Source organism: Coregonus lavaretus, assembly GCF_964263955.1.
Source record: "Coregonus lavaretus genome assembly, chromosome: 39".
NCBI classification, from domain to species: domain Eukaryota; kingdom Metazoa; phylum Chordata; class Actinopteri; order Salmoniformes; family Salmonidae; genus Coregonus; species Coregonus lavaretus.
Window position 1 is genome coordinate 23,785,505 of NC_140026.1, and position 11,370 is coordinate 23,796,874.

The following is an 11,370-nucleotide window of genomic DNA, read 5'->3' on the forward strand; positions in this document are numbered from 1 at the left end:
AGATAACACTCAGATGCCGTTGTTAACTGTTACTGATCTAGATGAAGATGAACAAGTGGGACTGGATGGAGTATTGATGGATAGATATCCATTTTGAATATCCGATCATTTTTTAAATGTTTTAAATCTTAATGTGATTTTAGTATTTTGTGATGAATCAAAGGGGGAAAATGGTATGTGATTCATTTTATATATCATTTTTATATTTTTAGTTGATATTGATGTTTTAATTTGAATGTGTTGTTTTGCAAAAGATACTGTTTGGTCTTTTCTTTTCTTCCAGAAGCATATGGGGGAATGATGCAGAAAGGATTCAAATACTCAAATATGGACAATATGAAAGGACAATATGAATGGACTGGAGGAAGTGAACAAGGAAGGTGTGGAAATGTTCCGATTCCATCATCAACGATGCATTGAAAGTCGACACTGCTGAGGAGATGAAGTGTAGTGGACTACATTCCAGTGTTTGCAATGATATATAGACATATTTGTATGTGTAATACATAATTTGTGTCATATTCTTTCTGTATTAATTTTTGAAGAATGATATTTGCTGTTATTTGGTACATGTGGGGATCTCAGATGTTTTTGTTTATTTCATGGATGCTTAGGGATATTGGGTCTAGGCAGGGATAGAGAGAATCCACAGGAGGGTCCGATGGGTTGACCAGCCTGAATGTGGACATTTTTTATTATATTTTATTTGCTGAGGCTTTCATGTGTATTCAAATTGCATTATAGTTTCAAATGCATTGATAAAGATTTATGAATTGATCTGGAGTACTTAGGTGGTTGCCTGGGGCAGAGGGGCCGTGAGAGAATTTTACTGTCTTGATTGATTTAAGGATATTTGGAAAGAATGTCACGCCCTGGCTCGGGGGACTCTTAAATGTTGAGCCAGGGTGTGGAGTTTCTGTTTCATTTTCTATGTTTTCCTTCTAGATCGTTTAGATCTATGTTGGCCAGGGTGGTTCCCAATCAGAGGCAGCTGTAGCTCGTTGTCTCTGATTGGGGACCATACTTAGGCAGCCTGTTTTCACTAGTTTATTGTGGGATCTTGTTCCGTAGGGTTTTGTGTTTAACCTAGGACTTCACGTATCGTTTGGTTTATTGTTTTGGTTCGTGTGTGTACACAAATAAAGTATGTACGCTTATCACGCTGCGCCTTGGTCCACTTCCGTCCGGTAACGATCGTGACAAAGAAGGCTGCCAGACAGATTTTTCGCTCTCACACTCCATAAAGATTTGTTCATATTTCATAGACATTTATTTACACTCCATAGAAAAATGTGTTTTTGGTTTATTGTTAAAGATACTCAATAAGATAAATTGTTATTTGTCATAATCCTGTTCTTTTTGTTTTCGAGACTTAATTTGTCTCGAAGGGGGGAATATGTGTCAGTAGCTGAGTGTAGGTGCGGTGAGGAATCAAGCGCAGGAAACACGGGCGTTCGTCAACAGACTTTAGTCACAAAATAAACAGCAGCAAAACAGGCGAACAGCCAACCCAACCGGGAGGCAAAATACACAGTACGCACAAAACACACGGTGCGTAAAAAGGCGATAGCGCACACAGTGCGGACTCTCGGAACAAACAACAATCCTGGGAGTAAATATCCCAGAGCAACAGCTAGACAAAATAAACAATACCACATAACACCTGCCCCCACACACGAAAACTAAATAGGCAACCAAATCAAACACTAACAAGGGACAGGTGTACAAACAGACAAAACCAAACAAACATGAAACATCGAACGGTGGCAGCTAGTACTCCGGGGACGACGACCGCCGAAGCCTGCCCGAACAAGGAGGAGGAGCAGCCTCGGCCGAAACCGTGACAGTACCCCCCCCTTGACGCGCGGCTCCAGCCGTGCGCCGATCCCGGCCTCGGGGACGACCAGGACGACGCGGAGCAGGGCGCGTAGGATGACCCCGATGGAACTCGGTCAGCAGGGACAGGTCTAATATGTCCCTCCTCGGCACCCAGCACCGCTCCTCCGGGCCGTACCCCTCCCACTCCACGAGATATTGGAGACCCCCCATCCGGCGTCTCGAATCAAGGATGGACCTCACAGTGTACGCCGGAGCCCCCTCGATGTCCAACGGGGGCGGAGGAGTCTCTTCTATCTCATAGTCCTGGAGTGGACCAGCTACCACCGGCCTGAGGAGAGACACATGGAACGAGGGGTTAATATTCCTGTAATCAATAGGCAGTTCTAACCTGTAACACACCTCGTTCAACCTCCTCAGGACTTTGAATGGCCCCACAAACCGCCGACCCAGCTTCCGGCAGGGCAGGCGGAGGGGCAGGTTTCTGGTCGAGAGCCAGACTCGATCTCCAGGTGCGTATACAGGCCCCTCACTGCGGTGGAGATCGGCGCTCGTCTTATGCCGATGGATGGCCCGCTGCAGATGAACGTGGGCAGCGTTCCATGTCTCCTCCGAGCGCCGCACCCACTCATCCACCGCAGGGGCCTCGATCTGGCTCTCGTGCCAAGGTGCCAGAACCGGCTGGTACCCTAACACACACTGGAAAGGGGTTAGTTGGGTGGAGGAGTGGCGGAGAGAGTTCTGCGCCATCTCGGCCCACGGAACATATCTTGCCCACTCCTCCGGCCGGCCCTGGCAATAAGACCTCAGAAACCTACCCACATCCTGGTTGACACGTTCAACCTGCCCATTACTCTCCGGGTGGTAACCCGAGGTAAGGCTCACCGAAACCCCCAACCGTTCCATAAAGGCTCTCCACACTCTGGACGTGAACTGGGGGCCTCGATCAGACACTATATCCTCGGGTACCCCGTAATGCCGGAAGACATGGGTAAACAGAGCCTCAGCGGTCTGTAGGGCAGTAGGGAGACCCGGCATGGGAAGGAGACGACAGGCCTTCGAGAACCGATCCACAACGACCAGGATGGTAGTATTCCCCTGTGAGGGGGGAAGGTCTGTAACAAAGTCCACCGAGAGGTGGGACCAGGGTCGTTGCGGAACGGGCAGGGGTTGTAGCTTACCCCTGGGCAAATGTCTGGGCGCCTTACACTGGGCACACACCGAACAGGAGGAGACATAAACCCTCACATCCCTGGCTAACGTTGGCCACCAGTACTTAGTGCTAAGGCAGTGAACTGTCCGGCCGATACCTGGATGTCCAGAGGAGGGGGATGTATGAGCCCAATAAATGAGGCGATCGCGTACCTCGAGCGGAACGTACGTCCGACCCACTGGACACTGTGGAGGACTTGGGTCGGTGCGTAACGCCCGCTCGATCTCTGCATCGACCTCCCATACCACCGGTGCCACCAGACAAGACTTTGGTAGTATGGGAGTGGGCTCAACGGACCTCTCCTCCGTGTCATACCGCCGAGACAGGGCATCTGCCTTCCCGTTCTGGGACCCAGGGATGTAAGTGATTTTAAACACAAACCGGGCTAGAAACATAGTCCAGCGGGCCTGGCGAGGATTCAGTCTCCTAGCTGCCCGGATGTATTCCAGGTTACGGTGGTCCGTCAAAATGAGGAAAGGGTGTTGAGCCCCCTCAAGCCAATGCCTCCACACCTTTAGAGCCTGTACCACGGCTAACAGCTCCCTGTCCCCTACGTCATAATTCCGCTGCGCCGGACTGAGTTTCTTAGAATAAAAAGCACAGGGGCGGAGCTTAGGTGGTGTGCCAGACCGTTGTGAGAGGACGGCCCCAATACCGGCCTCGGACGCGTCTACCTCTACCTGGAATGGTAAAGCGGGATCCGGATGCGCCAACACCGGCGCCGAGGTAAACAGGTCCTTCAGTCTCCCAAAAGCCCTGTCCGCCTCAGCTGACCACCGCAAGCGCACCGGACCCCCCTTCAACAGAGACGTTATGGGAGCTGCCACCTGACCAAAACCCCGGATAAACCTCCGGTAATAATTCGCAAAACCCAAGAACTGTTGCACCTCTTTCACAGTGGTTGCGGTTTGCCAATTACGCACAGCTGACACCCGGTCAACCTCCATCCTCACCCCTGACGCAGACAACTGATAACCCAAAAAGGAGACCGACTTCTGAAAGAACAGACATTTCTCTGCCTTGACATATAGGTCATGCTCCAACAGCCTCCTCAACACTCGGCGCACCAGGGCTACATGCTCGGCTCGGGTAGAACTGTACACCAGAATATCGTCGATGTACACAACTACTCCCTGCCCCTGCATGTCCCGGAAAATCTCATCGACGAAGGATTGGAAGACTGAGGGAGCATTCATTAACCCATATGGCATGACGAGATACTCGTAATGACCGGAGGTCGTGCTAAACGCTGTCTTCCATTCATCGCCCTCTCTAATGCGCACCAAGTTATATGCGCTCCTGAGATCCAATTTTGTGAAGAACTGAGCACCGTGTAATGATTCCGTCATCGTCGCAATCAGAGGAAGTGGATAGCTGTACTTCACCGTAATCTGATTGAGACCGCGGTAATCAATCCATCCTTTTTCTTCACAAAAAATAAGCTTGAGGAAGCGGGTGAAGTGGAGGCCCGTATGTATCCCTGTCTCAGAGACTCGGCGATGTAAGTTTCCATCGCCTTCCTCTCTTCTTGAGACAAGGGATACACATGGCTCCGCGGGAGGGCTGCTCCTAACTGGAGATCTATCGCACAATCCCCCCGTCTATGAGGCGGCAGCTGCGCCGCCCTAGTCTTACTAAACACTAGTGTCAAATCCTCATACTCGGGGGGAATGTGCAGTGCAGGCATTAGATTCGGACTTTCCACCGAGGTCGCCCCTATGGAAACCCCCAGACACAGCCCCTCACACTGAGCAGACCACCCTTTAAGAGCCTTCTCTCGCCACGAAATAGTAGGATCATGGGTAATCAACCAGGGAAGCCCCAGCACCACCGGATAAGCAGGAGAGTCAATCAGATAGAGCTGAATCGTCTCCTCATGACCCCCCTGCGCCTCCATCTTAAGGGGCGCTGTGACCTCCCTAATTAACCCAGATCCTAACGGACGGCTATCTAGGGCATGTACAGGGAAAGGCTCATCAACGGGAAGGAGGGGAATCCCTAATTCTACACAGAACTGGCGATCTACAAAGTTCCCAGCTGCGCCTGAATCGACTAGCGCCTTATGCTGGGAACGAGGTGCTACCTGTGGAAAACAAACAGGCAAGGTTATGTGAACGACAGAAAGCTCTGGGTAAGTAGGGCGCCTACTCACCTGGGAGGACTCCCCAATGCGTGGCCTGCCTTCACCTCCACCGGGGGACCTTCCCCAACACCTAGCCGCGGTGTGCCCTCCACGGCCACAGTTGGTGCAGGGGACGGCCCCCCTCGGGTTCCTACTCCTCCTTTCTCTAGCGCCAGCACCTCCGAGCTCCATAGGGCTCGGCTCGGAGGTGCTGGAGGGTGAAATGGGCGACCCCCATCCGGGACGCCCACGGGTGGCGAGCAGGGTGTCCAACCGAATGGCCATGTCGACTAGTTGGTCAAACGTCAACATGGTATCCCTGCACGCCAACTCTCTTTGGACGTCCTCCCGGAGGCTACAACGGAAGTGGTCTATGAGGGCCTGCTCATTCCACCCTGCATCTGCCGCTAGAGTCCGGAACTCCAAGGCAAAATCCTGTGCGCTCCTCATCCCCTGTCGGAGGAAGAACAGACGCTCCCCCGCCGCCTTCCCTTCTGGTGGATGGTCGAACACGGCCCGGAAGCGGCGGGAGAACTCCGCATAAGTGATGGTCGCGGCGTCCATTCTCCTCCATTCGGCGTTGGCCCACTCCAACGCCTTGCCGGTGAGACAGGAGATGAGGGCGGAGACGCTCTCGTGTCCCGAGGGCGCCGGGTGTACGGTGGCGAGGTAGAGCTCCACCTGTAGCAGGAACCCTTGACACCCGGCAGCGGAGCCGTCGTACGCCCTCGGGAGCGAGAGCCGAATCCCACTGGGTTCCGGAATGTGGACAGGAGGACTGACCGATGGGGATGGTCCGGTAGGTGGGGGCGTGGGTACCCCGCTGCTTTCCCATCGGTGGAGAGTGTTCATCACCCGATCCAATGCGTGCCCGATCTGGTTAATCCGGTCCTCCTGTCCACGAAGACGGTCCTCCATGACCTCTGTCGGCGCGGGTGCTCCTGCTGACTCCATGGTGTGATGTGGTATTCTGTCAGTAGCTGAGTGTAGGTGCGGTGAGGAATCAAGCGCAGGAAACACGGGCGTTCGTCAACAGACTTTAGTCACAAAATAAACAGCAGCAAAACAGGCGAACAGCCAACCCAACCGGGAGGCAAAATACACAGTACGCACAAAACACACGGTGCGTAAAAAGGCGATAGCGCACACAGTGCGGACTCTCGGAACAAACAACAATCCTGGGAGTAAATATCCCAGAGCAACAGCTAGACAAAATAAACAATACCACATAACACCTGCCCCCACACACGAAAACTAAATAGGCAACCAAATCAAACACTAACAAGGGACAGGTGTACAAACAGACAAAACCAAACAAACATGAAACATCGAACGGTGGCAGCTAGTAACCAGGGACGACGACCGCCGAAGCCTGCCCGAACAAGGAGGAGGAGCAGCCTCGGCCGAAACCGTGACAATATGTGGTGTCTAAGGAATTTATGACTTTGCTAACGTTTGCAAATGGTATCTTGGAGGATGTTGATTCAGCTTAGGGAAGCATCTGGGGAGCAGTCTTATAGGGGCACCCCATAAAACAGAGGAAGTCTGTTGTGTGGAGTCATGGGATTGGTCTGTATGGGAAAACACCCATACTATGTTACATAGGGCATAGGATATAAATACCACGGTTAAAACAAAGGAGGACAGACAACATATTATTTTTGGTCGTTGTTCTCCAGATGCCTGCAGATGTCTGTAAACTTACGCTGAAATCTTGTGATATAAATAAACCTTTATAATCAAAGTATAGTGTAAGCGGACTCCTTGGTCTCACAGCAAAGATTAGCATAATTCTTTATAAACAACACTTACTTTTGATGTTACCCTAATAATGTTTCGAAACTTTTGTGAAGGTTTGGTGTGGCTATTATTAAGCTTTAGCTACTGCAAGGTAGTGTTCACTGGTGCTCCAAATGTCTCCAACTGTTGAACTTGAGGTGAGGACAGTGCTTAATTTGTAAATCGTGAGGTCCAGGAACACATAGTGAGCGCGAGGGGGTGCTCTGAGGTACCGGAACGCATTGAGAAAAAAAGTGTTAAACACAACGTAGCGGCGCATCAGACAGAGTAAACAGCCAAGTAGCCTACTATCTATGGTGGTGAAACGGACATCACTCTCCAAGGTGCTAATTAATTCAACGCATTTTAGATGTCACTGCAGTATGCCCACATATTTGAGTATAGCTGCGGGGCTTACATAAGTTCGAATTTCTTATAGCTTAATTTTCTAGACATCAATGTAGAGCAACATTTTTAGACCTCACTGCAGAACACCGTCCATATGCATATGCACACATACTCAGCTTTGGGGTTTACAAGACCCACATTTCATATCATTTTCAAGACATCAATGTAGCAGTAGAACAAATATCACAGTATCGGAATATAACTTCAAATAAAATAAAATAAAATAAATGTAGGCTACAGCAGAACACACATATGAGAATATATAGGCCTCCTGCCTATGTGATAATATGACACACATATTCAGATTAATTTCACAATACAGAACAAGTTTGTAAAAAACAAAAAATCCTACCTTAGTTTTCAAAACCTCCCACAATGACTCTTCCCGTCCTTTTAACTCTTGACAGTCAATTTCTTGCTCAAAGCCATGAGCGGGCCTGTGGCTGAGACGTTTAACCTCCTTCTAAGGCTTGTCGGAAGACTATTTTATCATTTTGAGTGTTAACTATAACCTGGGTGTCCTCTTAAGCCTTGTCTACAAGGCTTGTTGCCACCAAATGTGCCTTGGTTCGGGCATGTTCAAAAACCTTTTTTTTGAGGGCTCTTTGTTTTTTGTTTTTAAGTCTGAGGCAGAGGATGTTACTGTACATTCCACCCACTCTTTTGCTAGTTTAATCCCTCCAGTCATTGTACAGCCCAGCTTTGAATTGTACATGACAAGCCAGGTGTCACATCTCCTCCCGTTGCTCACCTCCGGCGCTCTGATTCGAGGGCACCACCTAGGCAAACACAGGAATGGAAACCCAACGCACCCTAATCACATCCAGCGCACCTGCACCTCATCATCTCATCACCACCACTATATAGCCCTGGACTGTTCGTTCATTGTTGTGTGTAATTGTTAGCGTCGTGTCATTTACTCGCGCCTTGTTATTCTCTTTCTCAATGTTAAGTAAACATTTACCTTGTTAATTCCTGCATCTGAGTCCTGCCTCTTATACTCAGTAATCGTCACACCAGGTGTTATACGTTTGCTTGTTCTTCAACTGCAAATTGTCGGTGAAGGATGCGCTGTCCACCCCATAACCTCTATGTACAAATAAGCGAGCAGGTCTGGAATCAGTGTGGCAGGATAGGATGATTACACAGAAGGATCACCGCACTTTTACGTGCTGGTCTTTCTGGGGGGTGAGAAAAATAACGAGGAGGCAACTTCATTTAACGCTGATCACTTTTATTAGAATGTTTACAGTGCGAACAGTGAAACAATTAATAAATCATGCCGCTAAAGGTACTGGATCCAGGCAAATTAAGCACTGGGTGAGGAAGAATGTTTCAGGCCTACCAGAGTTACTCCTATAATCTAACAATATAATGCTTATCTTTATAAAACATATTCTGATAGAAAATTAATGAATTATCCTCCTATAGTAGCCATCTGACATAAAGAAATCTCTATCTCTCTGGGGCTAGGCGTAAGCTTATTTTCCTTTATATAGGCTATATAATTTGTTATATTAATATCATACAGTGGACACCTGAGCCTATAGGCCTATGTATGCAATGCCCTTAGGTGAACAATTATTGTTTTAGGAAAGTAGCCTAAAAACTAATACAACAATACACGTTTTTTTTTGCTACACATCGAAACACAGGGAATAGTGTTTTTGTAATTTGTTATAGGCTGTTTTTAAGGAAATGTAAATGTGGCTCATTTGGCAAATATCTCTGTTTATTGATAGCGCTGGCTGTGCCAAGTCGGATCTGAATGCATATGGATGTCAGGTCCATTTCTCAAATGTCCGGTAAATTAAAATCTTCCCGGCCATGTTGTCCTGCACCAAATGTTCCTAAAGGAAAGCCTGAAATGTGCAAATCTGTCCCCAATTGGATGGAAATCTGTAGCCACCCTAAAGACTATGGCAAGTGCGCTATTCCAGTGTCACTTTGATTATAACTGCACATCATGGTTCACCAGCAGCGCCAAACATCTAAAGAATAAGCTACATCCCTAGAATAATCACTTTTCTCCCAGGTAAACCGGTATTTCCCGCCCAAACCGGAAGTGTCATTCTAAAGCATATAAAGCATATTAATATGTGTGGATTTGATTAGAGCTTTGATGTTACCTGAGCCTGATGAGCCATACATTAAATACATTTTATGAGCCCTACATTAGACATTTTATGAGCCCACGCCCATAAAAGCCCAAATGATTGTACCGTTATCCAATACATAGCCTATGATATAGGCTATCGCACATTACACACGACAGAAAAACATAAAAGCCCGTAGATATAGCTATGTTGAAAAAAAGTGACCCCCGAAAGCCAGATGGAGATGTGTAAATTAGACGTACATTCAGTCCTTATATTACTGTACCATATGCTGCAACAAATGTAGGGACCACAATGGAAATAAGTCCCAGATTTTATTGTGCAATCCCGGTAACTTTTAAAATGATTGTATATTTTGTTTATTGGTTGTGTGGTGCATTGGCACAGAAAGCTGTTGGTGGAAAGTTCGTTACATATATTTTATATAATTATAAATATGGCATCAAAATGTTGAAAATCTGATATCTGTAATGGATAAGCCTCCTGTAGCTCAGTTGGTAGAGCATGGCGCTTGCAATGCCAGGGTTGTGGGTTCGATTCACACGGGGGCCAGTATGAAAAATGTATGCACTCACTAACTGTAAGTCGCTCTGGATAATAGCGTCTGCTAAATTACTAAAATGTAAAAAATGGATACGCTGGGAGTCAAGAAGCAGGTGCAGAAGGTGAGTTTAATAATAATAAAAGGCAGATAAACAAAACAGGAAAAACCTACTGAATGAGACAAAACCAATACTGACTGAGGCTACTGAGGGCTAAATAAACGGAGAGTAATGAAGGTGATGATGAGGTCCGGGTGTGCGTAATGATGGTCCGTAGCCTTCTAGCCCGTAGCCCTGCATGGCATCGACTGTGCCGCAAAACAAAGTAAATATCCACATTTATAAACACAGGGTCACTACAGTTATTTGTGGTCTTAAACATTATTTTGAGTTAATTCTATGAGGGGGGAGGGTGTTCAATTTATTTTACAGTACAAGGGTAGGGTCATGTGAAAATATTTGTTACTTTGGGAGGGGCATGCATTTTGTTATGACACCTTGAGTTGGACCAGACTCTATTCTCTGTCTGTGTATGTGGGAAAAACTATTGTCTCACCATGCCTTATTTAGTTCACTCTCCCGAACCCCAGGTACTCTCTTCATCTCACCAAAAACAGAAGGTACTGTACATTTTGTACGTCAATATGTTTTTTCCCATTTTTTCAATGTAGGCCTATTGCTTTCATAGTGCTAACACTGTAGGAGGCTCTTATGGTGAAACATGTTTCCTCAGATACATTTAAAAAGCAATAAAGAAACTGAAACAGGTTTTTAAAAGCTTTAGACAACGTATTGAGTGCAAACCACACACTACTTCGAATTAAAGTCAAAATCTGTTCTCATCTTTAAGAGTCTATTGACGCACCCATGCACCAATCTAAGTAACATAATTAAAGAATCCCCATAAAAATTGTCTGTTTAAGCTAGACATATCAGGTTTTTTGCACGGGCTGCATCTCAATCCACCACATTCGCCTATGTCGACCTTCCGCATCTGCGGTGTAAGATGGCCGAGCTACAGCGGTGTTTGTCAAACCATGAGACATCCCGAAAATCTATCTTCTCACGAATGTCTGTAGCATCTCCGTTTTGCTCTACAACCCCCCACAAGTGTCACGGGACTAGTCTGAAATCGGTAACGCTGATGTGCCAACTTCTGTCTGTAGTGTCCGAACCGTTTGAACTACAAACTAATATGACCTAAATATGGAAAAGGGAGACTCTCACGACCAGGGTGGTGTTCTCCATTTTGCTCTACGACCTCCACGAGTGTCACGGGACTCGTCTTAAGGTAACCCATACAAACGATTGGAAGTATGGAGGTATTTTATGCCAACAAAAATAAGGGTTAAA